Raw genomic sequence first — 26,415 nt, forward strand, 5'->3', positions numbered from 1 at the left:
TTGTACAGCTTAAATTTATACCATATTACTAAATACATATTTAAAGAATCAACATATTTCAAGTAAGAAAGAAATACTTTTTAATTTGGAGATGCAATTACCTGATGTGGCACAGGTAACAGATGCATTTACTTCTTTAAAACATGTTTTTGCTATCTCAGCCTTGCCTTAGATCATTCCATCCATGCTAAATGAGTGCTACAATATGACTTTTTAGTGGGTCCAATGATTTTATTTTATTTTATTTTTTAAATATATTTTATTGATTTTTTACAGAGAGGAAGGAAGAGGGATAGTGAGTTAGAAACATCGATGAGAGAGAAACATCGATCAGCTGTCTCCTGCACACCTCCTACTGGGGATGTGCCCGCAACCAAGGTACATGCCCCTGACCAGAATCGAACCTGGGACCCTTCAGTCCGGAGGGCGACACTCTATCCACTGAGCCAAACCGGCCAGGGCGGGTCCATTGATTTAACTTCCAATGTGTAACCTAGAAATTTTCATGAGTTTGGATTACTTTAGTCAAATTATTGCTATGTTTTACAATATAGAGTGTCCACATTTTAAAATCAAATTATATTAGTTCGTTTTTAGATGAAAAGTTTAAAGAAACTCTAAGTAGATATTCCGAGAAGCTATTGATAATTCAAGTGTTTAATAACCAAATGTATATTGGGTAACTCATTCTTTGGCTTGTTTGTTATACACAAGTTCTCTCTAAGGAATGCAAAACCAGGTGTTTTTCGACTGAAATATGTTTTTTCTTGTCACAGAAGCCGATTAGTTGACTATAAATATACTTAGATGATTGTTTTTCAGGGACAATTGAAAATGATTTCAAGGTGCCCTCCAAAATAGCTCACACACTCTCTTCTGTCTTATGATTACCATTGAGAATTCCGGATCCTCTGAAGCATGTAAGCGTTTTCACAAATGTATCTTACTTTTGGTGACTGAAATGGGTTATAAAAGCCAGATTAGTCATAGTTGTCAGTTTACTTCATTAAAGGAGAATTCTGAAATAACTGGCAATAGTTAGATTGATATTTCAGTGACAGAAAGGACAAATGAATACTCTTGGTAATATTTTAAAAAAACTCACTGTGTTAATAGTTGGTATTAGTTTAAACTATACAAAAATGTAAAACTCCAGAGTTATTTTTTGTGATACTGATATATTGATATATCACAAATTAATATTAACTGCTTGTCTATGCAGTGGAAGAAAGAATCACTTTTGTTAGGCTAGGAACAAGCTCCATTGATGTATATATTTATTTTATTTTCCCTAAATAACTATTAATTGTAGTCTACATATATAGAATATGAATTTTCCAGTTTCTTTTTCAGACACTCTGATATATATAATTTCGGCTCTTTCTTAATTACTACAAACAACTTATTTTTGCATTTGAGTATGTGTACACTCACACTATCGCCTCCAGACAAACACCAGCAGGAACACACCTTTAGTTGAACAAATTGGGTTTATAATTCATTGTCCAGAGGGAGAACACACACCATGTAAATCCATGGGGCACCTCTCTAAAAGGGTGCTGGAAAGGACTTTGAGGTTTGAGGTGTGACATGTAATTTGGGGGAAGGTTTAAGAAAGTGGGACATTGACCTAGGACTCAGTGATGGTGAACCTTTTGAGCTCGGCGTGTCAGCATTTTGAAAAACCTTAACTTAACTCTGGTGCCGTGTCACATATAGAAATTTCTTGATATTTGCAACCATAGTTAAACAAAGATTTATATTTTTGATATTTATTTTACGTATTTAAATGCCATTTGACAAAGAAAAATCAACCAAAAAAATGAGTTTGCGTGTCACCTCTGACACGTGTGTCATAGGTTCACCATCACTGGCCTAGCTTGTACTAGTATATTGCCAGGAAGTGAAAGGAATTATATGATTTGGTTCATAATACATCTTATCTAGAACGATGCAAGACTGGACAGAGGTGAAAGCCAAAATTTTTAAAGAGGCAGCAATCATTTATACTAGCTATGATTGGGGCATGTTTGTGGTCCAGATAATGTTCATGTTTTGGTCTGCATTTGAATATAATTATGGAGTAAGCTTGTTTTTGTTATAATTCATCAGGATCGCAGAGCAGTCCCGTCTCATTTTCTATGCAATTGTATGTTGAAATGTTCAATACAACACCAATTTCTAGCTGTAAACCCAGATTTGTGTACTAGATAGCTCCTGGATTGCCTGGATGTTAGTTGCTGCTCTTTAGCAAAATACAATGTCATACATATGTGTAAAAAATAAATATGTGTGTGTGTTTATATGATATATGTCACTAATGTTTGTCCACCTATTGGTCCAAAATATATTATTCTCATTACATGTATCAAACAGAATGAGAGCATTAAAATAGTAAATTATTATCTAACATGACAGTACTTGTATTTAGATAAAAATACTGTTATTTTCTATACAGATCTTAAAGATATAAAACAAGACAAGCAAAAAAACTATAAATATGCATTACTAGAGGCTACTGGGGATCGAGCCTGCAACCCAGGCATGTGCCCTGACCCAGAATTGAAGTATGACCTCCTGGTTCATAGGTCAACGCTCAACCACTGAGCCACAGAAGCCAGCAGATTTTTGATAGATTACTTATTTTATTTCTAAGAAATTGTGTTGCATTTTTTCTTTCTTTATTTTTTTATTGTTTAAAGTATTACATATGTCTCCTTTTTCCCCCATTGACCACCCCCCCACCACTCCCACCTCCCAGGACAAGCCCCCACCACCCCAGCGTCTGTGTCCATTGATTAGACTTATATGCATGCATACAAGTCCTTTGGCTGTTCTCTTAACCCCCTTCCTGCCTTCTCTCTGAGGTTGGAAGGTCTGTTCAGTGTTTCTTTGTCTCTGGATCTATTTTTGTTAAAGTTTATGTTGATCATTATATCCCACATATGAGTGAGATCATGTGATATTTATCTTTCTCCAACTGGCTTATTTCACTTAGCATAATGCTCTCCAGTTCCATCCATGCTTTTGCAAATGATAAAAGCTCCTTCTTTTTTATAGCAGCATAGTATTCTATTATGTAGATGTACCACTGTTTTTTAATCCACTCATCTGCTGATGGGCACTTAGGCTGTTTCCAAATCTTAGCTATGGTGAATTGTGCTGCTATGAACATAGGGGTGCATATCTCCTTTCTGATTGGTGTTTCTGGCTTCTTGGGATATATTCCTAGAAGTGGGATCACAGGGTCAAATGGGAGTTCCATTTTCAATTTTTTGAGTAAACTCCATACTGTTCTCCACAGTGACTGCACCAGTCTGCATTCCCACCAGCAGTGCACGAGTGTTCCTTTTTCTCCACATCCTCTCCAGCACTTGTCGTTTGTTGATTTGTTGATGATAGCCATTCTGACAGGTGTGAGATGGTACCTCATTGTTGTTTTGATTTGCATCTCTTTGATGGTTAGTGACTTTGAGCATGTTTTCAAATGTCTCTCGGCCTTCTGAATATCCTCTTTCGAAAAGTGTCTATTTAGGTTTATCTTTCTTTTGTTAAGTGTATGAGTTCCCTGTAAATCTTGAAGATTAAAGCCTTATCGGAGATAGCATTAGCAAATATATTCTCCCATGCAGTGAGCTTTCTTGTTGTTTTGTTGATGGTTTCTTTGCTGTGCAGAGGCTTTTTATTTTTATACTAGAGGCCCAGTGTACAAATTCGTGCAAAAGTAGGGTCCCTCGGCCTGGCCTGTGGGATCGGCCAAAACTGGCTCTCTTACATTCCCCAAGGGGTCCCTGATTGCCAGAGGGCACAGGCCAGGCCAAGGGACCCCATCAGTGCATGATGAGGGCCAGGGAGGGACGCAGGAGGACTCCAGAGAGTGTCTGGCCCATCTCACTCAGTTCTGATCAGCCAGACCCTAGCAGCAAGCTAATCTGCCAGTCAGAGCATCTGCCCCCTGGTGGTCAGTGCATGTCATAGCGAGCAGTTGAGCAGCCTTAAGCATACCATTAGCATATTAAGCTTTGATTGGTTGAACAGCCATCCAGACACTTAGCATATTAGGCTTTTATTACATAGGATAGTCCCTATTGTTTATTTTCTCCTTAGTTTCCATTGCCCTAGGAGCGTATCGATAAAGATATTGCTATGACAAATGTCTGCTATCTTGGTGCTTATGGCTTCTTCTACAATTTTTATGGTTTCCCATCTTACGTTTAAGTCCTTTATCCATTTTGAATTTATTTTTGTGTATGGTGTAAGTTGGAGGTCTAGTTTAATTTTTTTGCAAGTATCTGTCCAGTTTTCACAACACCATTTATTAAAGAGAATGTCTCGATTGCCTTGTATGCTCTTGCCTCCTTTGTCAAGTATTAATTGACTAGTGGCCCGGAGCACAAAATTCATGCACAGGGGAGGGGGTGTTCCTCAGCCCAACCTGCACCCTCTCCAATCTGGGACCTCTTGAAGGATGTCCTACTGCTGGTTTATAGGGATGGGGCCTAAACCGGCAGTTGGACATCCCTCTCACAATCTGGGACTGCTGGCTCCTAACCACTCACCTGCCTGCCTGCCTGCCTGATTGCCCCTAACCACTCTGCCTGTCGGCCTGCTCGCCCCCAACTGCCCCCTGCTGCTGGCCTGTTTACCCTCAAATGCCCTCCCCCCCGCCAACCTGATCACCCACAACTGTCCCCCTGCTGGCCTGCTCACTCCAAACTACCCCCCCCCCCCCGTTGTCCTGATCACCACCAACTGACCCCTACTGATGGCCTGCTTGCCCCCAATTGCCCCACCAGCCTGAACACCCACCACTGCCCTCCCCTCTTGGCCTCTAACAGCCTCTACCTCAGCCCCGCCACCATGGCTTTGTCCAGAAGAACGTCCGGAAGGTCTCCTGAAAGGTCTCCCAGTCTAATTAGCATATTACCCTTTTATTAGTATAGATCATAATGGCTTGGGTCAATTTCTGAATTCTCTGTTCTGTTCCATTGGTTTATATTTCCTGTGCCAGTACTAGGCAGTTTTGAGAACAGTGGCTTTGTATTATAGCTTGATATCTGGTATTATGATCCCTCCAACTTTGTTCTTTTTTCTCAGGATTGCTGTGGCTATTCGGGTTTTTGTTTTGTTTTGTTTTATTCCAGATAAATTTTTGGAGAGTTTGTTTTAGGTCTGTGAAATATGCTCTTGGTATTTTAATGGGGATTGCATTGAATCTATAAATTGCTTTGGGTAGTATGGACATTTTAATGATGTTAATTCTGTCAATCTATGAACTCAGTATATTCTTCCACTTGTTTATATCTTTTATCTCTTTTGTTGTTTTCAGTTCTATATCCCATACATCATTTGTTTTGCTTAGAATGATATCTCACGACCTATCTCTGTTGTCAGAAATGGCAGTATTTTATCTTTCCTTCTGGCTGAATAGTATTCCATTGTATATATGTACCATATATTCTTTATCCAATCATCTATCGAAGAACACTTCAGTTGTTTCTGTGCCATGGCTAACTTGAACAATGCTGCATTGAACATATTGACACATATGTATTTATGAATAAATGTTTTCAAATTTTGGGGGTAGATATCCAGAAGAGGTAACTCTATTCTTACAAAGCAACAAAAATAAAAAAGCATGGGTAATTTTTAGAAACTTCCTTCCTGTTTTCCAAAGTGGCTGTACTGTTTACATTCCCATCATCAGTGTATGAGGGTTCCTTTTTCTCCACAACCTCTCCAACACTTACACTTGTCTTGATGATGATAGCCATTCTAACAGGTGTGAGGTATTATCTCATTGTAGTTTTGATTTTCATTTTCCTGATAGCTTGTGAATTTTAGAATCTTTTAATTTATATGTCTTCTTCGGAGAAATGTCTGTTCAGGTCCTCCGCCCATTTTTTAATTAAATTCTGTGTTTTAGTGTGTGTGTGTGTATGTCTGCGTGTGTGTGTGTGTGTGGGTGTTTTAATGTTTTATTTTTTTTAGTTGTATGAGTTCTTTATATATTTTTGAATATTTACCCCTTATCAGAGGTGTTTGCAAATATTTTCTCACATTTATTGAGGTTGATTTTCTGTCTTGTTGACAGTTTCTTTTGCTATGCAGAAGCTTTTTAGTTTGATATAGTCTCATTCATGTATTTTTGCTTTTACTTACCTTGATTTTGAGATCAAATTAAGAAAATCCTCTCTAAGACCAAGGTTCGTATGTTTAGTACCTATGTGTGTGATTTTTCCCCATTTAATTTATTGCTTCAGTTCTTATAAGTAGGTTTTTGACCCATTTTGAGTTCATTTTTGTGTATGGTGACCAATAGCATTCTAGTTTCATTCTCTTACATGTTGCTTTTTAATTTTCCCAGCACCATTTATTGAAGAGACTTTTTTTCCATTGCATGTTTTGGAGAAAACTCCTTTGATGCAGATTATTTGCCTATACATGCATGGGTTCATTTTTGGGCTTTCAATTCTGTTTTATTAGTTTATGTGTCTCTTTTTCTGCCAATTACCATGCTGTTTTGATTATTGTTGCTTTGTAGTATAATTTAAAGTCAAGTAATGTGATACCTTTGGCCTTCCCCCTTTCCCCTTAGGATTGATTTAGCTATTTGGAGTCTTTTGTAGTTCCATACAAATCTGATCATTTCTCTTAAAAATTTCCATTGGTCCCAGTCTGCATTGCTCAGGGTTGGCCATCCACCTATGAACCAGGAGATCATATCATAGTTCAATTCCTGGCTAGGTCACATGCTGAGGTTGCGGGCTCAATTCCTAGTGGGGGGCATGCAGGAGGCAGCCAGTCAATGATTATCTCTCATCATTAATGTTCTATCTCTCCCTCTCCCTTCCTGTCTGAAGTCAATAAAATATATTTAAAAATAAATAAAATATTCCATTGGGATTCTGGTGGAGATTGAATTGGTATGTTGCTTTGAGTAGTTGGCCATTTTAGTTACATTGATTGTTCCAATCCATGGACACAGAATACCTTTCCATTTCTTTGTTTTCTCTTCAATTATTTTAAAAATTTTATAGTTTTCAGTGTGGGGGTTCTTCACTTCCTTTGTTAAGTTCATTTCTAGGTGTTTTATCCTTTTTGTTACAACTGTGAATGGCATTTTTTTTCTGAAGTTTAATTGTTAATATATAGAAATTCGATGCATTGTTGTATGTCAATTTTTGTATCCTGCAACTTTACTGTATTTGTTTATTGTTTCTAATAGTATTTTGGTGAAGTCTTTAAGGTTTTCTATGTAAAGAATCATGTTATCTGCAAAAAGTGACAATTGTACTTCTTCATTCCCAGTCTGGATACCTTTTATTCCTTTCTCTTGCCTGATTGCTCTGGTAAGGGCTTTCAGTACTGTTGCATAACAGTGGTGAGAGTGTACAGCCTTGTCTTGTTCCTGGTCTCAGAGGAAAAGCTTTCAGTTTTCACCATTGAGTATGATATTAGCAGAGGGTTTGTCATTTATGGTCTTTACTATGTTGAGCTGCTTTTCTTTAATATCCATTTTTTTAGTGTTTCAGTCATAAATAGATGTATCTGCCAAATGCTTTTTTATACATCTACTAGGGGCCCGGTGCACAAAATTTGTGCACTGGGTGGGGGGGGGGGGGAGTGTCCCTCAGCCCAGCCTGCCCCCTCTCACATACTGGGAGCCCTCAGGCATTGACCCCCATCACCCTCCAATCACAGGATCGGCCCCTTGCCCAGGCCTGATGCCTCTGCCAGAAGTGTCAGGCCTGGGCAGGGGACCCTCATTTCCCCCCTATCACTGGTTCTGCCCCCCGCCCAGGCCTGATGCCTCTGGCCCAGGATTCAGGCCTGGGCAGGGGACCCCCCTCTCCCCCCATCACCGGCTCCACCCTCGCCCAGGCCTGATGCCTTGGCCAGAGGTGTCAGGCTTGGACAGGGGACCCCCATCTCCCCCTGATCACTGGCTTTGACCCCCACCCAGGCCTGATGCCTCTGGCCCAGGAATCATGCCTGGGCAGGGGACCCCCATCTCCTTCTGATCGCTTGCTCCACCCCTGCCCAAGCCTGACACCTCTGGCCCAGGCATCAGGCCTGGGCAGGGGACCCCCAGCCCCCTCCGATTGCTGGCTCCGCCCCCCGCCCAGGCCTGATGCCTTGGCCAGAGGAGTTGACCCTCATCACCCTCCAATCGCCGATCACTGGATCGGCCCCTTGCCCAGGCCTGAGGCCTCCGGCAGAGGTGTCAGGCCTGGACAGGGGACCCCCAGCTCCCACCATTCCCGGCTCCGCCCCTGCTACCCACGATCTCTGGCACTACCCCTGCCAAGACCTAAGGCCTCTGGTGGAGGCATTAGTCCTGGGCAGGAGTCCCCCAGCTCCCCGCCATCTCCTGCTCTGCCCCTGCCTAGACCTAATGTCTCTGGCCAAGGCGTTAGGCCTGGGCAGGGGACGCCCAGCTGCTCACGATTGCTGACTCCGCCCATGCCCATGCCTAAGGCCTCTTTCCGAGGCCTTAGGACTGGGCAGGGGACCCCCAGCTCCCCGTGGTTGCAGGCTCTGCCCCTGCCTAGACCTAACGCCTCTGGCCAAGGCATTAGGCCTGGGCAGGGGACCCCCAGCTGCCCAGGATCGCTGGTTCCACCCCTGCCCAGGCCTAACCCCTCTGACCAAGGCATTAGGCCTGGGCCAGGGACCCCCAGCTCCAGGCGATTGCAGGCTCTGCCCCTGCCCCGGCCTAACACCTCTGGCCAAGGCATTAGGCCTGGGTAGGGGACCCGCAGTGGCAGCGGCGCCGCAATTGCGCAGGCTCCGCTTTAGGCCCAGGCAAGGGACCCCTAGCTCCCGGGACTGCCAGCTTCGCCCGTGCCCACCTCCCATCGCTGGCTCCACCCCTACTTCCCACTATCACTGGCCAGGGTGGCAAAGGCGCCCGATTCTCCATCATGGCGGGGGGGCAGGGCAAAGGCGGCCCTGGCTCTTAGCTCCCCCTGGGTTTCCGATCACTGTCAGTGGCAGGGGGCTTCTTCCTGCTTTCCCTTTCGCCTCCCTGCATTGTGCCTACATATGCAAATTAACTGCCATCTTTGTTAGCAGTTAATTTGCATATCGCCCTGATTAGCCAATGAAAAGGGTAGCGGTCGTACGCTAATTACCATGTTTCTCTTTTATTAGATTAGATTGATAGGATTATCTAATTTATAATTCTTTATTTTGTTACTGTAGTATATCCAAGTGATCAATTTGTATATGTTGAACCATTCCATTGCCACTGGAATGAAACCCCACCTGATTGTGATGTATTATTTTTTAAATGTATGGTTGTATTTGATTTGCTAGTATGTTGCTAAGAATTTTTTTCATGTGCATTCATTAGAGATATTGGGCTGTAAGTTCCTTGTATCTATTATCCTTGCCATGTTTTGGTATCGGCAGTGTTGGCCTCATAAAATGTGTTAAAAAGTATTGCTTCTTTATCAGTTTTTTGGAAGAGTTTAAGAAGGATAGGTATTAAATTCTTTTTAAATGTTTGGTAGGATTCCCTATTAAAGCCATCTGGTACTGGACTTTTACTTTTTGGGAGGTTTTTGATGGTTGTTTCGATTTCCTCACTGTTGATTGGTCTATTTAGATTTTCCAGTTCTTCATAATTCAGTCTAGAAAGATATATTTCTAAGAAATTGTCCATTTCTTCTAGGTTATGAATTTGGTGGCATATTTATTATATCTATTTAATAAATTTTCAATTAACTCCAATACCCAGGCTTCCTCAGAGATAGTTTTTGTTTATTGCGTTTATTCCTGTGAGGGGGCTATACTTTTCCGTTTTTATATGACATATATTTTTTATGAACACTTGACCTTTTAAATAATATCATGTGGCAAATCAGGACATTAGGACAGATTATTTCCAGCTGTTACTGTAGTTGTTTACTTATTTATTTATTTATTCACCTTTGCTATTGCTTATTTAGTGATTTTCCTGGAATAGTTTTATAAATTATGTATTTTTTGGTCATGGGTGGCTATTGTAGTCTCTGCTTGGCTACCTTAGTTGTCAGCTAATGATTTAACAATATTTTCTCAATTTCCTTTAACAAATAAGTCTCCAGCCTCCACTGAGGGAACCAGTGTGTCTGTGTTGAGGAAACACATTCAACACTCAGCCAGGCAGTTTATAATTTCGCCTTACTCGTCACTCCCTGCTTACACAGAGCCTCAAGGTCAGCCAGATAAGGTCTTCCACGTATTTCTTAGGCCTGTGATTCGACTCTACGTTGTGTCTTCTAGTTTCCCAGGAATATGTTTAGCTTTTTAAAGAGCTATAGGAACATTCCATTCCCAACTTTTACCTTAAAGTATATTGATCAGCGTCTTGTTAGTCTCAACTGAAATCATCACCTCAAGCAGCTACAAGGTTAAGCAATTTCCACTGATGGTTGTGAATAAATCCTTATAAGGATTGTTGAACAGCGTTAGGTTTGACTTAGGTCTAGTAAAGTCAATTCCTGAGAATGGAAGCTTTCAGAGAGCTGCCAGACCAATGAAATAGTGACATTCCCAGAGAAGAATCCTATGTGTAAGCTCTAAACCTGCACTGCCTCCTCAGTGGCTGCTAGGCCTCCAGGTTTCACAGATTCATTATTGCAAAGTTGTTGTTTTCAAGACTATGACAGGGCTTGGGAGAGGGAGATGGAAATACAACAAGTTGAACCACCACCAACTGACTATGAGCATGAGATTCAGCCTTTTTGTGTGTGTGTGTGTGTGTGAGTAAAACTTGCTCAGATTTTTGCAAGCCTTTAGTTTATTTCCAGAGTTCTGAATACATTGTTTGTTTGCCAGTTTTCTTATTTTTTAATAGAATAGTAAATTTTTAGAAGCTCTTTCTTCACCATTACTGAAGTGACTGTACCAAATTATATTTTGTATACGAGAGAGAGCAAGAGCAGGTAAGAATGAGATAGAGAGGAAACATGGGTTCTAGAGTCAGAAAGTCTGGACCTAGAATATATAGTGGATAGACAGTCATACACTTTACAGAGTGATCCCCCGATATTTCAAGTACCAACCTGGCACCATGCATAGTTATTATAATATTATTGATTGCACTGTGCTTTTACATCCTGTGACTATTTTATAATTACCAGTTTGTACTTCCTAATCCTTTCTCTTTCTTTTTTTCCCATCCTCCCAATACCCCTCTTCTCTGGCAGTTGTCAGTCTGTTCTATGCATCTCTGAGTATGTTTCTTAAATATTACTGGTTTTTATTATTCCCAACATCTATCTTGTTTTCAAATATATGTGTATAAATAAGAGAAGAGCAGCAACCGACAAATGATGAATTCATGGAATTATATAGATAGCAACTCATCCTGTTCAACATATTTATAGATACAGCAAATGAAGAACAATAAAAGATTACCTTATTCTTTTGTAATTAAGCAACAGTTTATTAATTAAGTAAATTTTAGGGCTCTCCGAAGCTTTCCCACAAATTTCAATTGGGTAAAAATGTCAGAAGGCTCAGTAAAGGATACAATGACTATTTGCATTTTGTGAAATGTCAGTCTAAAGAAAACATTAAAAATCAAAAAGAAAATTCTTAAATTTCATACTATTTGTGAGAATTCACATTATATACCATAATGAATTCTTAAAATAACATATTTTAATATGTCGAATGAGAATTGCATTTTATTCACCATATGGCTATATTCTTTGAGAGGAAAAATGTTAGGAAAAAGAATGTTTTTGTTGGAATATCAAATCTGTTTAGGTGATCCGTGTTTCCTAAGTCACTGAACCACCTACATGTGCTCATCTCTAAACTCATCACTAAACTACTGGAGTTAACATAGTTTAGTGTTTATACAGTTTCAAGACATTAAAAAGCAAATTGGGCTAGGGATGTAATTTGAATGCTGACTGCAGCCTGCCTTCTGCCATTCCTGGCACGGTTTAGAATTTAACTGCCTTCTTTATTTCTGATTTTTCTTACCCCAAAGCAGAGTCAACAGCTTTAGCTACAGATGGGGCTCTGTATGGCAGTTAAAGGACCCAGATGCCACACTCTGGAGCATGTTTTGCCAACAGCATCTGACTCCTTTGCTGCCGGTGTAATTGGCATCCGTGTGGATGCTTTGGCCTGCCTTTCTTATGGGACACTGCAAAATAGACCTTCAAACAGCATGAAGGTTTTCCCCCAGTTGACCATATGAATTTTGTTTCTTTTCTTCAGTTTATAATTCATGCAAAGTCGTGCTAGATGCCTTAGAGTATGAAATACTATGCATTGGCACTTTCTAAGCTTTTACTAAGGAAGTTTTAAAAATTGTAATGGATATAACTTAAAAATATTTGAAATTTAATGAGTATAAGTAAAAAAATCTATGTTTATTTATATGCATTTAATATATTAAATGAAAACTCTACAAAATTCTGGTGTATTGTTGGAGATTTTTATTTTATTTTATTTTTTGCTTAGCTTATGCATAGAGCCCCAAATGCTAATGATAAATGTAAAATAAGTGCTAACATAAGAGTAAATCATTGCAGAATTTTAATCCAGAAAACAGCAATCTATGGTGCAAATTCACCTTTAGCAAATGGAAGATTTTTTTCTTTATAAGCACCTTAATTATTAACAACATATGTGTTGGTATGTGAATCTTTCACCTCTCTTTTGGGTAGCTACACCATCTTTTATTTCATGGATATAATATAATGGCCACTTAGTCAATTTTTAATACTATACAATTATAAAGTATTGTTTGGGGAAATTAATTATATGTGGCTCTTTTCATGCATATGTCTGTATGTTTATACAATAAATTCCTAGAAATGACATTGATGGATCAAAGTATGTCCACATTCAAGATTTGGACATATTTTATACAATTATCTCTTGGATAGTTTTACTATTACATTTACAAAACAATTAACTAGACTATTTTTACCAAACACTTCTAAATCATATCATTTTATGCTAGAACAAAATATCTTAGTGATGTTTATCTATGTCCACATTTGTGAGAACCAAGGCTTAGATATTTTCAGTAGCTAAGGTAAAGTCAGTGTTAAAACGAGGTGAATCTAAATATCAAACCAAGGTTTATATGACTCCAAATCTGTGTGTTTTTTTATCACTTTTAACTGGTCTTGATTTTAATATAAAATCACACATATATTGCCACTGACTACCCCTCAGTTCCCATAGGAGCAGCCTCCATAGTAGTTCTGACTGATCTCTGAGCCATTAAAGAATTATTTCTTTTCTCAATGGAAAAGTTGGAACTTGACAGAGTTCCAATTTTATCAAAAAGTAACCCAAGAAATAAGTATGTTTTCTTTGACAGATGAATATGTCCTATGACCAATTGTAATTCTACAAATAGGCTTCAGAATTCACTGATTAAGTAAAATTGTTTTTTATAACAATAGCACAGAAAAGAGAAAGGGAAAATCCCTGTTTCTTGTAATGAGAGGCTCTTATGTTACTGTGACATGGTATTATATTACCTGTAGAAGAGTGATAAACTGAAAAGATATTTAAAACTATTTTTTAATGAATGAATGAACTCTCTTACTTCATGGAAGTTGTGTTGAAAGCAGAAAAGGAAGCGTGAACTGAAATACAGTGTTATCTGACACCATGCTATTTTTCAGAATAAATCAAGTTTCTGGTTGTTTCCCACTTAAAAAAAAGGTCCCTATGTTCCCTCTGTGTTAGTTCCCTATGGCAGTATTTGGTATTCCTTAACTTCTAATGGATCATTTCAGTCTCTGCCTTCATCTTCTTATGCGATTTTTCCTGTGTGCATGTCTAGCTCTCTTTCCAAATTTTCCCTTTTTTTGTAAAGATGTCAGCCATTTTAGATAAAGGCCCACAGTCATGTTAGATTAATGTCCTCACTTTAACGTCATTACCTCTTTAAAGACCCTATTTCCAAAGGAGGCCACATTTTGAGTTACAGGGTGTTAGGACTCACAATCTTTTAGGGGCACACAATACAAATCATAATACCCTCTGATGTATTCTCAGTGCAGATATTAAAGCATTTCTTATAACCGTGGCAGCCCAGAATTTTATAATTTGGTATAGCTGTGCATAAAATACCTTTAATTTTATTTACAGAGCTGTGTGCAAATATACTTAAAGATAATTTTTATTATTTAACAAAGTAATTAGGAAAAAATCAACTCTTAGATTATCTTATTATTTCTTACAGTAAAAGTCTAGATTGAAAATGTTATTGTCTTAGAATGGGTTATACTTGTTTGCCTGTTCTTTAACATTTGTTTTTTTTTTAATGTTGACCTGTTTTATACTTGTTTTAATTAAGCTCTATAACTTATAAAATTTAAGAAAAAATGTAAAACAAAATCAAAACAGTCAGACACACTTAGGAATGTTTCACTAGAAATGAATTGAAGCCATCGGTCACTGTTGGCCTCAGACTCGATGTTGCATGTGATGGCAGTGACTCTGACAGACACAAAATGTAAAGTCGGGAGTATGAGTTTTTCACTAAGAATATTTTTTATTGAACTGTGGTAAAAAGGTAAAAGTTGCACAAAAAGTCAAAGAATGTAAATGTGAAGCTCTTTTTAATCAAATCTGTATTTTCATTTTTTTCTGAAAATTTTATTAATCAGAATTACATGGTGTGTTCTTTTAAAAAAAATGATATGGAATGGTCAAGTACACAAAGCACCTACATTTTTCTCATTTTTTAAAGTAGCCTATTTTCTCTGTTTCCTTTTTTTTGGTGGGGGGAGGGACAGGTAAGGCAATCTATTAAGAGAAATAATCTCTTCATAAGGCAGTCAATTGTTCCCAAGATTTTTTTTTACATATAATAAAACATGAAGGAAGATCTTCTATATATATATATTTAAGGAAAATTTGGCAATTAAATTCACCCATGTAACTACCACCAAAATCAAGATTACAGCATATCCATCACTCCAGAAAATTTTCTTGAGACCATACATAGTTTATTTCTTACCTTTCTCCTACTATTTATTGGTCTTTTTAAAATTGCATTTTTGTAATCCACTCTGGGTAAATTATTAAAAAGACAAATATAATACATTCATGTTTCAATATGAAAAATGGATGATTATTTACATATTGTGTTCATTTTAACAAAGGATTTTCATGGAAATGTTTCTATTTTGCCTTTTATTATCTGTATGGACATGTGATGCACTGATATTATCTCTATTTCATACATGAGGAAACCAGAAGTTACATAGATTGATTTTTCCAATGAGATGTTATTAACAGAAGCAATGTGGAATTTAGAACTTTTTTCTCCAGTACTCTCTTAACACTTTCTATTATTTCTAATCATCACCTACCATTCTTTGTTATCTAAGTGATAAAATAGTTGTTCAATGCTATGCTGTTTCTTTACTGAGAAGTCTCATATCTCCAAGTAGCTAGCTAGGAGTTTGTATTTTTAATTTTGTTTGAGGTCATTTCTTTATTTCTCTTTTCTTTTTGTAAGGGTTATTTCTTCCCAAATAACCATAAATGTCAAAGTGGCTTTGATTATAAATAATTCTCAATTCTGTAAAACTATTTTGTCATGAAAAATATAGAAAAATTTAAACATAATGTGCACACATCCTGAATGCACCTTAAAATATTAAATATACAGATATTTTATTCTGAAGATAAGAGCTTTGTAAAGATTACCTGAAGTAGATACAGAAAACAGACCTCCATATTCTTAGATGCCTATGAAAACATTAACTATTTAATTTATCTTATGTATGTTTTATCAAGTTGATTTCCTTTCACATATTTGTTTATTTGAGTCAGTCTTCCTTACTAGACTATATATACCAAGGTCCTCTAAATAATTTGTGAATATTTTAAATGCATGCTCTGGGTTTCATTGATTTCCAAAATAATAGGATAATTGAAATGTGGAAAAACCTTACACAAAAGTTAGAAATTCAATTCATTCAAAAAATGTTTGTGCAAAGTTACCATGTTATATTATATTTTCATGCAAAATCAGTTTAAGAGATGTCCATCCGAATATTCCTGTATCTCTTGCAAGCCATTCTGAGAAACACGGCCCACTATGTCTCCCAATGTCCCATATTAAAGAGTGAAACATAAATATTTCCCTAGACTTCAGTATCAAAAAGTATTTTCCCTCAGCAGAGGAAAACATGCTTCCTTTTGTCAGAAATTATGCTATGTATAGCCTAAATATTCCTCATGGTTAGTCTTGATTTTTAAAGGAAATTACAATCAGTGCATGTCTTATTATAAAAAAAAAAAAAAAATGCAAGTACTAGATTTTGAGAGTTTACCATTTTTTTCTTTTTCAAAAGTTTTAAACATTATATTTGTACTTCTTTTTTCCTGAACAAGACTGTATCCATAGATTGAAGGCACTTGAGAAGTTAAATAGAACACTTAATAAAAGAAATTATTTTGGGTTTACCTCACATAAAATATATGAGGATTCCAAACATTTCTCTAATTTCCTTTACAATGCACTGGAGGCTATAATTTTATAGCATCATGGCAGGTCATTAATCCTTCCTCACTTTATACAATGATTGAGAGTAAAGCTATTGTTTTAGCATTCACCATGCACTTAGAATAAAAATGGATATAAATGGCTCTCAAATATTTTTTAATTGAAAATTAATTTAAAAGGAAAAACAGCTGACATTTCAGAGAAAATACATACTGAACCTTGTACCAGTATTCTCTCAATGTTTCAAACACACCTTTTGTATATTGTTGTTGTTTTGTTTTGTTTTGGATGTTTTTGCTATTCCTTCACCCTAGAATGCTATCTACCATTTTTCTTATATCACACCCTTCTCCTCAAGGCCCCTAAGATGGATATCAACTTAAAATGGTCTATAAAAATATTTCTTACTACCCAATCCACAGTCCCGTATGTATTTTTTATCTAGACTTGTAATTTCAGTTTTGTTTTATTTGTTTATTTGAGACTATACCAAGATGCTCTAGTTCATTAGAATGCTACTGTGCACCAAGCAACCTGTTTCTTCAAGACATCTTATGAGATTTTGTTGAGTGTATAAATTACTTACTCTTTATTCTTTTAAAGATAATAATGAAGAAATATGCATATAACTAGTCATTTAATAAAACTTAGGTTGAAATTGAAATTTTCGGACTACTAAGTATTGTTGTCCTGACTGCTACAAACTTGCTTACATTTAGAATGCTATTAGACATTTGTCATACTACTAGAGGCCTGGTGCACGAAAATTTGTGCACTCGCAGGGGGGATCCCACTTCCCAGCCTGCACCCTCTCGCAGTCCAGGAGCCCTCAGGGGATGTCTGACTGAAGGCTTAGGCCCGCTCCCCACGGCGAGTGGGCCTAAGCCTCAGTCAGACATCCTTAGCGCTAGCTAGCCTCCGGCTGGCTTGTGGCTGAGCCGTGCTCCTCCTGTGGGAGCACACTGACCATCAGGGGGCAGCTCCAGCCCCACCTCCCTCATAGCCCCTCTGCTGCCACCAGTCACTGCCGTCCCTATATCACCATCCCCTTCCTCTGCCCACTGGCACCCACCTTGGCTGGCCTAGTGCCACCTGCTTGCCGGCCCCGCCCCCCACTGACTGGTCGTTCTGCCATTCGGTCAATTTACATATTAGGCTTTTATTATATAGGATTTTCAATCAGTGGATCCCTCTCTAGCACTAACTCTTAGAGACACATATTGCTATTTATTTCATTTAAATGAATCTGATGCCAGTTATTTTCTTTTAGAGAAACAGAGCCCTTGAAAAGAGAAATTCTTCTTGTCAGCCTCTCTTGGCTATTAAAATCAGTAGCATTCTAATGAACTAGAGCATCTTGGTATAGTCTAGTAAGGGAAACTGACCCAAATAAACAAATAAATAAAACAAAACTGCAATAACAAGTCTAGATAAAAAATATATATGGGACTGTGGATTGGGTAGTAAGAAATATTTTTATAGACCATTTTAAATGGTCTAGAATGACCTTGTTCACTTAGTGATATACATTTTGTTTCCTCTGTCTTTTTTATAGCTTGATTGCTCATTTATGAGCCCTGGATGGTATGGCTCAGTTGGTTGAATGCATTCCTATGCACAGAAAGGTCACTAGTTTGATTCTGGGTCAGGGCACATGCCTGGGTTATGGTCTCCATCCCCAGTAGGGTGCATGCAAGAGGAAGCCCATCAATATTTCTCTCTCACTTTGATATTTCTCTCTCTCTCTCCAAAAATCAATAAAAACATGTTTTTTAAAAAATTAAGTTGAAATTGCTTTCCTCAGAATTTGAATTTTTGCTCCCTTGTTTTGAGAATCCCACATTCTTTCTGCTCATTTGTATTTTCTGCTTAGGCTTCACTCTTTTTCTTTTAATTTTAATATATCTTTAGTGGATTGATTATTTCTTCTCTGATTGCATGCATTCATTCAACTTTAGGTTTTCTCTTCTCAATAAACTTACATTGATCTGGGTTCAAATTCTAGCCCTAACATTTTTTTTCTAAATACTTTTTTTTATTCTTTTTTTTTATTCTTTTTAAAAAAATATTATAATAAGTATTACAAAGGGTATTACATATGTGTCCTTCCCCCACCCCCCGCCCTTGACAATCCCCTGGCCTCCCTTACCCCCCAGTATCTTATGTCCATTAGTTATGCTTATATGCATGCATACAAGTCCTTCGGTTGATCTCTTACTCCCCTCCCTTCTGCCCCCCAACCCTCTCTGGCCTTCCCACTGCAGTTTGACAATCAGTTTGAGGCAGCTCTGCCTCTGTATCTATTATTGTTCAAAAGTTTGTAATTGTCTTTATTATCCATGAATGAGTGAGATCATGTGGTATTTATCTTTCTCCAACTGGCTTATTTCACTTAGCATAATGCTCTCCAGTTCCATCCATGCTGTTGCAAATGGTAAGAGTTCCTTCTTTTTTATAGCAGCATAGTATTCCACCGTGTAGATGTACCACAGTTTTCTAATCCATTCATCTACTGATGGGCACTTAGGCTGTTTCCAGATCTTAGCTATGGTGAATTGTGCTGCTATGAACATATGGGTGCACACATCCTTTCTGATTGGTGTTTCTGGCTTCTTGGGATATATTCCTAGAAGTGGGATCACAGGGTCAAATGGGAGTTCCATTTCCAGCTTTTTGAGGAAACTCCATACTGTCTTCCATAGTGGCTGCACCAGTCTGCATTCCCACCAGCAGTGCACAAGTGTTCCTTTTTCTCCACATCCTCTCCAGCACTTGTCATTTGTTGATTTGTTGATGATAGCCAGTCTGACAGGTGTGAGATGGTACCTCATTGTTGTTTTGATTTGCATCTCTCGGATGATTAGTGACTTTGAGCATGTTTTCATATGTCTCTTGGCTTTCTGAATGCCCTCTTTTGAAAGGTATCTATTTAGATCCTTTGCCCATTTTTTGATTGGATTGTTTATCTCCTTTTTGTTAAGTTGTATGAGTTCCCTATAAATTTTGGAGATTAGGCCCTTATCAGATATGACGTTGGCAAATATGTTTTCCCACGCAGTGGGTCTTCTTGTTGTTTTGTTGATGGTTTCTTTTGCTGTGCAGAAGTTTTTTATTTTGATGTAGTCCCATTTGTTCATTTTCTCTTTAGTTTCAACTGCCCTAGGAGCTGTATCAGTGAAGAAATTGCTTTGGCATATGTCTGAGATTTTGTTGCCTTTGGATTCTTCTAGAATTTTTATGGTTTCCTGTCGTACATTTAAGTCCTTTATCCATTTTGAGTTTATTCTTGTGTATGGTGTAAGTTGGTGGTCTAGTTTCATTTTCTTGCATATATCTGTCCAATTTTCCCAACACCATTTATTGAAGAGACTATCTTGGCTCCATTGTATGTTCTTGCCTCCTTTGTCAAATATTAATTGAGCATATTGGGTTGGGCTAATTTCTGGACTCTCTATTCTATTCCACTGATCTAGAGACTCCATCAAAAAACTACTAGACTTAATACATGAATTTGGCAATGTAGCAGGATACAAAATTAACCCCAAGAAATCTGAGGCATTTCTATAAACCAATAGTGAACTTTCAGAAAGAGAGATTATAAAAACAATCCCATTTACCATCGCACCAAAAAAATTAATATACCTAGGAATAAACTTAACTAAAGAGGTAAAAGACCTCTACTCAGAAAACTACAGGACGTTGAAAAAAGAAACAGAGGAAGACATAAAGAGATGGAAGAACATACCATGTTCTTGGATTGGTAGAATCAACATCATCAAAATGTCCATACTACCCAAAGCAATCCATAAATTCAACGCACTTCCCATTAAAATACCAATGGCCTTCTTCAAAGATCTAGAACGAACTCTCCAAAAATTCATCTGGAATGAAAAAAGACCCCGAATAGCTGCGGCGATCCTGAGAAAGAACAAAGTAGGTGGGATCTCAATGCCAGATATCAAGCTGTATTACAAAGCCACTGTTCTCAAAACTGCCTGGTACTGGCACAAGAACAGACATATAAATACTTTTTAATATAGATTAATTTTTAGAGCACTTTTATGATTACAGAAAAATTATGCAGAAAATACAAATTTTTTTCATATAATCTCTTTTCATTCATGCACACAGTTTCTCCAGTATTAAAAATGTGCATTAATATGGTATATACTATAATAAGCATCTTTCATTAGTGTGTTACATTCAGTATCATTGCTAAACCAAAATTGATACATTATTACTAACTATAGTTCATAGTTTATATTAGGTGTCATTCTTTGTGTTGTATAATTCTAGACTAGTAAGTTTTGACAAATGTATAATTTCACGCATTCACCATTTTAATATCATACAGAATAGTTTTACTGCCCTAAAAAATGCTCTGTGCACCATCTATTCATATTCCCCTCTCCTAAACCTTGGCAACAATGAGAATGTCTCATAGATGGAATCATATGGTATGTAGTTCTTTTTTTTAGAATGACCTTGTTCACTGAGTGATATACATTTTGTTTCCTCTGTCTTTTTTATAGCTTGATGGCTCATTTCTTTTTGTTGCTAAATATTCCATTTTATAGATATACCACAGAATTTTTTTGAAGGATATCTTGGTTGATTTTAAATTTTGCAAAATATAAATAGACTTTTATACAGGTCCATGTTTAGTTTCTTTTTTGTGTGTATACATAGATTTTCAACTTATTTAGATTAATATCTAGCAGTGTGATTGCTGAATCTTATGGGAAGGCTATACATGTTTAGCTTTGTAAGAAACTGTCAGAACTGTCTTTTTTGTTGTTTTTTTCCTTCTGTGTTCTTGACATTTGATATTATGTTAATGTCAGATATATAGCACAGTGGTTACACATTTATATAACTTATGAAGTGATCCCCCAGTTAAGTTTTGCACTCACTGGACACCACACATAGTTATTACATATTTGATTACATTCTGTATGCTGTACTTTATATCCCTGTGATTATTTTGTAACTGTGAATTTGTACTTTTTAAAAAATATCTTTATTGATTTTAGAGAGGAAGGGAGAGGGAGAGTGATAGAAATATCAATGATGGGAGAAAATCATTATTTGGCTGCCTCCTGTACACCCCCTACTGGGAATTGAAGGTGCAACCCCAGCATGTGCCCTTACAGGAATCAGACCATGACCTCCAGGTTCATAAGTCGATGCTCAACCATTGAGCCACACTGGCTATTCAATTTGTACTTTTTTACCCTTCACATTTTTCTGCCAGTTCCCCAAACCTCCTCTTACCTGGCAACTATTTTATTCTTTGTACCTATGAGTTTGTTTCTGCTTTTTTTTCTTTTGTAAGTTTTGTTTCTTTAGATTCCATATATAAGAAAAATCATGTTACTTGTCTATCTCTATCTGACTAGTATTTCACTCAGCACAACACCTTCTAGTTCCATCCATGTTGTTGCAAATGGTAAGATTTCATCTTCTTGATGTCTGAGCAACATCCCATTGTATTGCCCTAACCGGTTTGGCTCAGTGGATAGAGTGTTGGCCTACAGACTGAAGGGTCCCGGGTTCTATTCCGGCCAAGGGCATGTACCTTGGGCACATCCCCAGTAGGGGGTGTGCAGGAGGCAGCTGATCGATGTTTCTCTCTCATTGATGTTTCTAACTCTCTATCCCTCTCCCTTCCTCTCCGTAAAAAATCAATAAAATATATTTTAAAAGCAACAAACAAAAAAAATTCCATTGTATTTATGTACCACACCTTCTTTATCTACTTGTCTTTTTATTGGAGCCTTTAATCCATTTACATTTAAAGTAATTATTGATAGGTGTGTAGTTATTGCGATTTTATTAATTTTTTTTTTTTTTTTGCTTTTTTAGTTCTATACTTTATTCTTTTTTTTTTTCTCCTCTTGTATGTTGGTGGCTTTCTGTAGTGCTGTGTTTAGATTTCTTTGTATCTCTCTTGTAGAGTTTTGGTTTTTGGTTACCATGTTTTTTATATATGCCAAGCTGTGTTTATGGCAGTCTATTAAGTTGATGGTTGCTTAAGTTAGAACAAATTGCTACCATTTTTTATCCCTCCATGTTTATGTTTTGTTATTATTTTTTTTAACTTACTTTGTGTATGTTTATAAATATCCCGTAATTCTCTGTTGTAAAAAACAAAGGGCTTTAAGTCTGAATTCAACATAATCTGTAGACATAAAACAGTCCTTAGTCCGTAATTGGTTCTATTCACATCTATTTCCTTCTATTCACATGAAATGTCTGAAATATAGGCACAAGTCTACAATCCTACATTCAATTTAATTATTTTGTTCTATATTTCAAGTGCTACAAAGTATAATATTGGCCTAATAAGTCTAATTGCTTTATAACTGAGTAATTAAACAATTGAAAGTAAAAAAAAAAGCAATTGGACTCATTTGATCAATAGTATACACTGTAGCATCTTAAATTACTCTTTGGTTGTTCCATATTCTTATGCTGAATGTGTCAACGTGCCAACAAACTACCTTATGGTGGCAAAGTGATATTAGCTATCCTGGCTTCACATCAGTACCCATGGCATCAAATAAAAGAGAGAGCATCTTTTCTGGAGTCTGCCTCATTACCATGATAAAGGATACCTCTTACAAGACCTCAGCAAGTGTCACTACTTTTTGACTTGCATTGCATCCAATGCCCATGTTAAAGCAATGCTAATTATTTAAATCCTAGGTTTCTAAACAAAATACTCCAGGAGACTGGTAAACTTGGCTGCACACTAGAACCACTTAGAAAATGCTAAGACCTGTTTCCACACTGACAAATTCAGATTTAATCTGTCTTGGGTGCATTCTGAGCTTCAGGATTTTCAAAAGCTAATAGGTGATTCTAATATGTTGTTAACGTTAAAATTCACTGTCTTTGATCAATCAGACTCACACTTGGCATGGATTAGTATCAGCATAGCATTAACTTTCCATTCAGTGTGTAAAATAGAATGGAGAGTGCAGATACCTAAATAAAATTAGTTACATGAAGACATTGCAAGGGAGAATGGGTACTAATAACCACACTACTTTCCCAGTTCAATATTATAACATCTATAATCTGTAATTAAAAATAAAAAACTTTGGCATAGGAAAATCACATTATAGAACTAGAGTTTAGGATACTATAGATGAATATAATAAAGTATATTAAATAAGACTCTAAAGTGCTTTAGAAATTTATATATGAAAATAGGAAAAGCAAGAAAACATTCAAAATTTCAGTATATTGATATTCTGTTAATAAAAATATATGTATAGGGTGACCCAAAAATGTATAAAAACACTTTGAATAATTATAAAGATAGTGTTTATTAAAATACATTTCATTTTCAAAATTGAGCTATCAGCTGTTAAAGTATGTATTCATTTTGGGGGGACACCCTGTATATAAAAATAAAACTTACTTAAGAAGAAAGCTAACAAATATTTAGAGATATAAAAATTACTAGAAGCCAGGTGCACGAATTTCTTCACAGGTGGGGTCCCTCAGCCTGGCCGGTGAGCAGGGCCTATCAGGCCGCAGGAGGTTGGCCAGGGGTAGGGGCCGCAGGAGGTTGACTGGAGGTCCTGATCAGGGTCATTGGGGCCGGCTGGCCAGGGGGAGGGACTGTGGTAAGTTGGCTGTGGGAGCGCACTGACCACCAGAGGGAAGCTCCTGCATTGAACATCTGCTCCCTAGTGGTCGGTGTGTGTCATAGTGACCAGTCGACTGGTCGTTCGGTAGTTCTGTCATTTGGCCACTTAGGCTTTTATATATATACTAGTGGCCCGGTGCACAAAAAATTGTGCACTCGGGGGGCATCCCTCAGCCCATCCTGCCCACTCTAACAGTCTGGGAGCCCTCACAAGATGTCCTACTGATGTCCCTGTGGGGAGTGGGCCTAAGCCACAGTCTGGCCTCCCTCTGTGGAAGGCAACTGACCGATCAGGTATATAGATACTTTCTGAAGGCAGCACAGACTCCTTCCTTATTTCTTCCCTCAGTGGTTGGAGAATAGGGGACTAAAAGGTGGAGACAGAACTGTGGCCGGGCCTGGGGCTCTTGTAGGCAGCAGAAAGAAGGAGAGGGCTGGGGAAAGTCTAGACATGGTTTTCTTCAATTGTCCTCCCTCCCTCCAGGCCCCTCACTCTGTTCTTTCCTTGTCGTGGTGGACGCTTGGACCTCAGACTGACAGGAGCTCAGCGACGGTGGAGTTCAGCCCGCTCACTTCTCAGCTGAACATACAACTGCCTCACATTCCAAGTGGAGCTGTTTTCAAGTGGCTAAAGTGTTGGCAATTCATGCCTCCTGGCCTTTCCCCTCTGGGGCTTCCACCATGGGTCAGTTGCAAACTTCACCGAGACACTGAAGCAACTCTGCCCTGGTACTTCTGCACCGGCCCCTGCACTCTTCCTTGAGGTCTCTGGGTCCACAGTCTGAGCTCAGGGAGGTAACCCAGAGCCCGTTGTCCCGGACAGGTGGGGCAGGGGGGCTAGCTTGAAGAGCTGGAGGAAGATGGCAGAGTAAGAGTTGGTATGAACCAGCGCCGGCTTAGCCAGACTTCCTAAGCTCCCCACCGGGCCCAGGCTGGGTCCCTTCCCCACACCAGGAAGATCCCAGTTGAGGTCCCCTCCCTGCACCCAGCGCTCTCCTCCCTGTTCTACCACTGGGGGAAGGGAGCAGCTCACGTGCTCTGGACCCTGCCAACCTGGCAGGCTGAGGCACAGGAGGTGCAGCCTAGGGTGCTGGTGGCTGCGAGCCTTCTCCCCGACCCTGAAGCGTGGGGCGGGGTTGCAGCAGCTCACAGCCATCCCTGGGCATCATGCATGGAGAAACCGCTCTCCACTGGGCCACCATCCACCATCCACCATCCTGAAGGCAGCCCACGTTGTGCCAGCCCCTTGTGCTGGTCAATCAGGGAGGGATGCGGGATGCAAAATTCCGCCTCGCTCTCTCTCTTTCTCTCTCTCTCTCTCTCTCTCTCTCTCAGAGTGGGCCCCGTGTCTCCGGTGGGCGGGTGAGGGCTCCAGCGAGGCAATCTGCACCGCATTTGACCCAGCCCCCGCCTGCCCCCTGATCGCATTGGGACATGTCTCCTGCTGCATTCCCAAACACCTGGGTGCTCCTGCCCAGCACTGCTCTCGGGCCTGGGGTCGGGGGTGAGGGACGTGGAGCACTGTCCTGAAGGCAGCCCTTACTGGCTTGGAATCACAGTGGTCAATCAGGGAGGGATGCGGGATGCAGATCGCCTAGCCTGAGCCGTCGCCTGCCCTCCAGAGACATGTCCCAATGCGGTCTGGGGGCAGGCGGGGACTGGGGCAATGCAATCTGTGCAGATGCCTAGCCGGAGCCCTCGCTTGCCCACTGGAAACACCCAATGCGATCTGGGGGCGGGCGGGGGCTGGGGCAAGGCAAGCAGTGCCCATTGCCTCGCCGGAGCACTTGCTCGCCCACCTGAGACACATGCCAATGCGATCCGGGGGTCGGGCGGGGGCTGGGGCGAATGCAAGCGGTGCAGATGCGTCCCTGGAGCCCTCGCTTGCCCCCCACCAGTGGGGGCAAGCGAGGGCTCCAGCGAGGCATCTGCACCAATTGCATTGCCCCAGCCCCAGCCAGCCCCCCGGATCGCATTGGGACATGTCTCCGGTGGGCAGGCGAGGGCTCTGGCGAGGTGATCCGCACCGCTTGCCTTTGCCTCAGCCCCCGCCCGCCCCCAGATCGCATTGGGATGAGTCTCCGGTGGGCGGGCTTGGGCTCCAGGGAGGTGATCCACATTGCTTGCCTTTGCCCCAGCCCTGTACATTGGGACGTGTCTCTGGTGGGCGGGCAAGGGCTCTGGCGAGGCAATGGGCACCGCTTGTCTTGCCCCAGTCTCCGCCCGACCCTGGATCGCATTGGGACATGTCTGCAGTGGGCAG

General features: G+C 39.3%; 1 protein-coding gene across 1 annotated transcript in view; it reads left to right on the forward strand.

Moving 5' to 3' along the window:
- The window catches only part of EYS (eyes shut homolog), a 1,239,289-nt gene that overhangs the window by 344,757 nt on the left and 868,117 nt on the right, over positions 1 to 26,415 (forward strand).

Source organism: Myotis yumanensis, unplaced genomic scaffold, assembly GCF_028538775.1.
Source record: "Myotis yumanensis isolate MYYU_CA2020_CCGP unplaced genomic scaffold, mMyoYum1.0.hap1 SCAF_6, whole genome shotgun sequence".
In the NCBI taxonomy this organism is placed as follows: Eukaryota; Metazoa; Chordata; class Mammalia; order Chiroptera; family Vespertilionidae; genus Myotis; species Myotis yumanensis.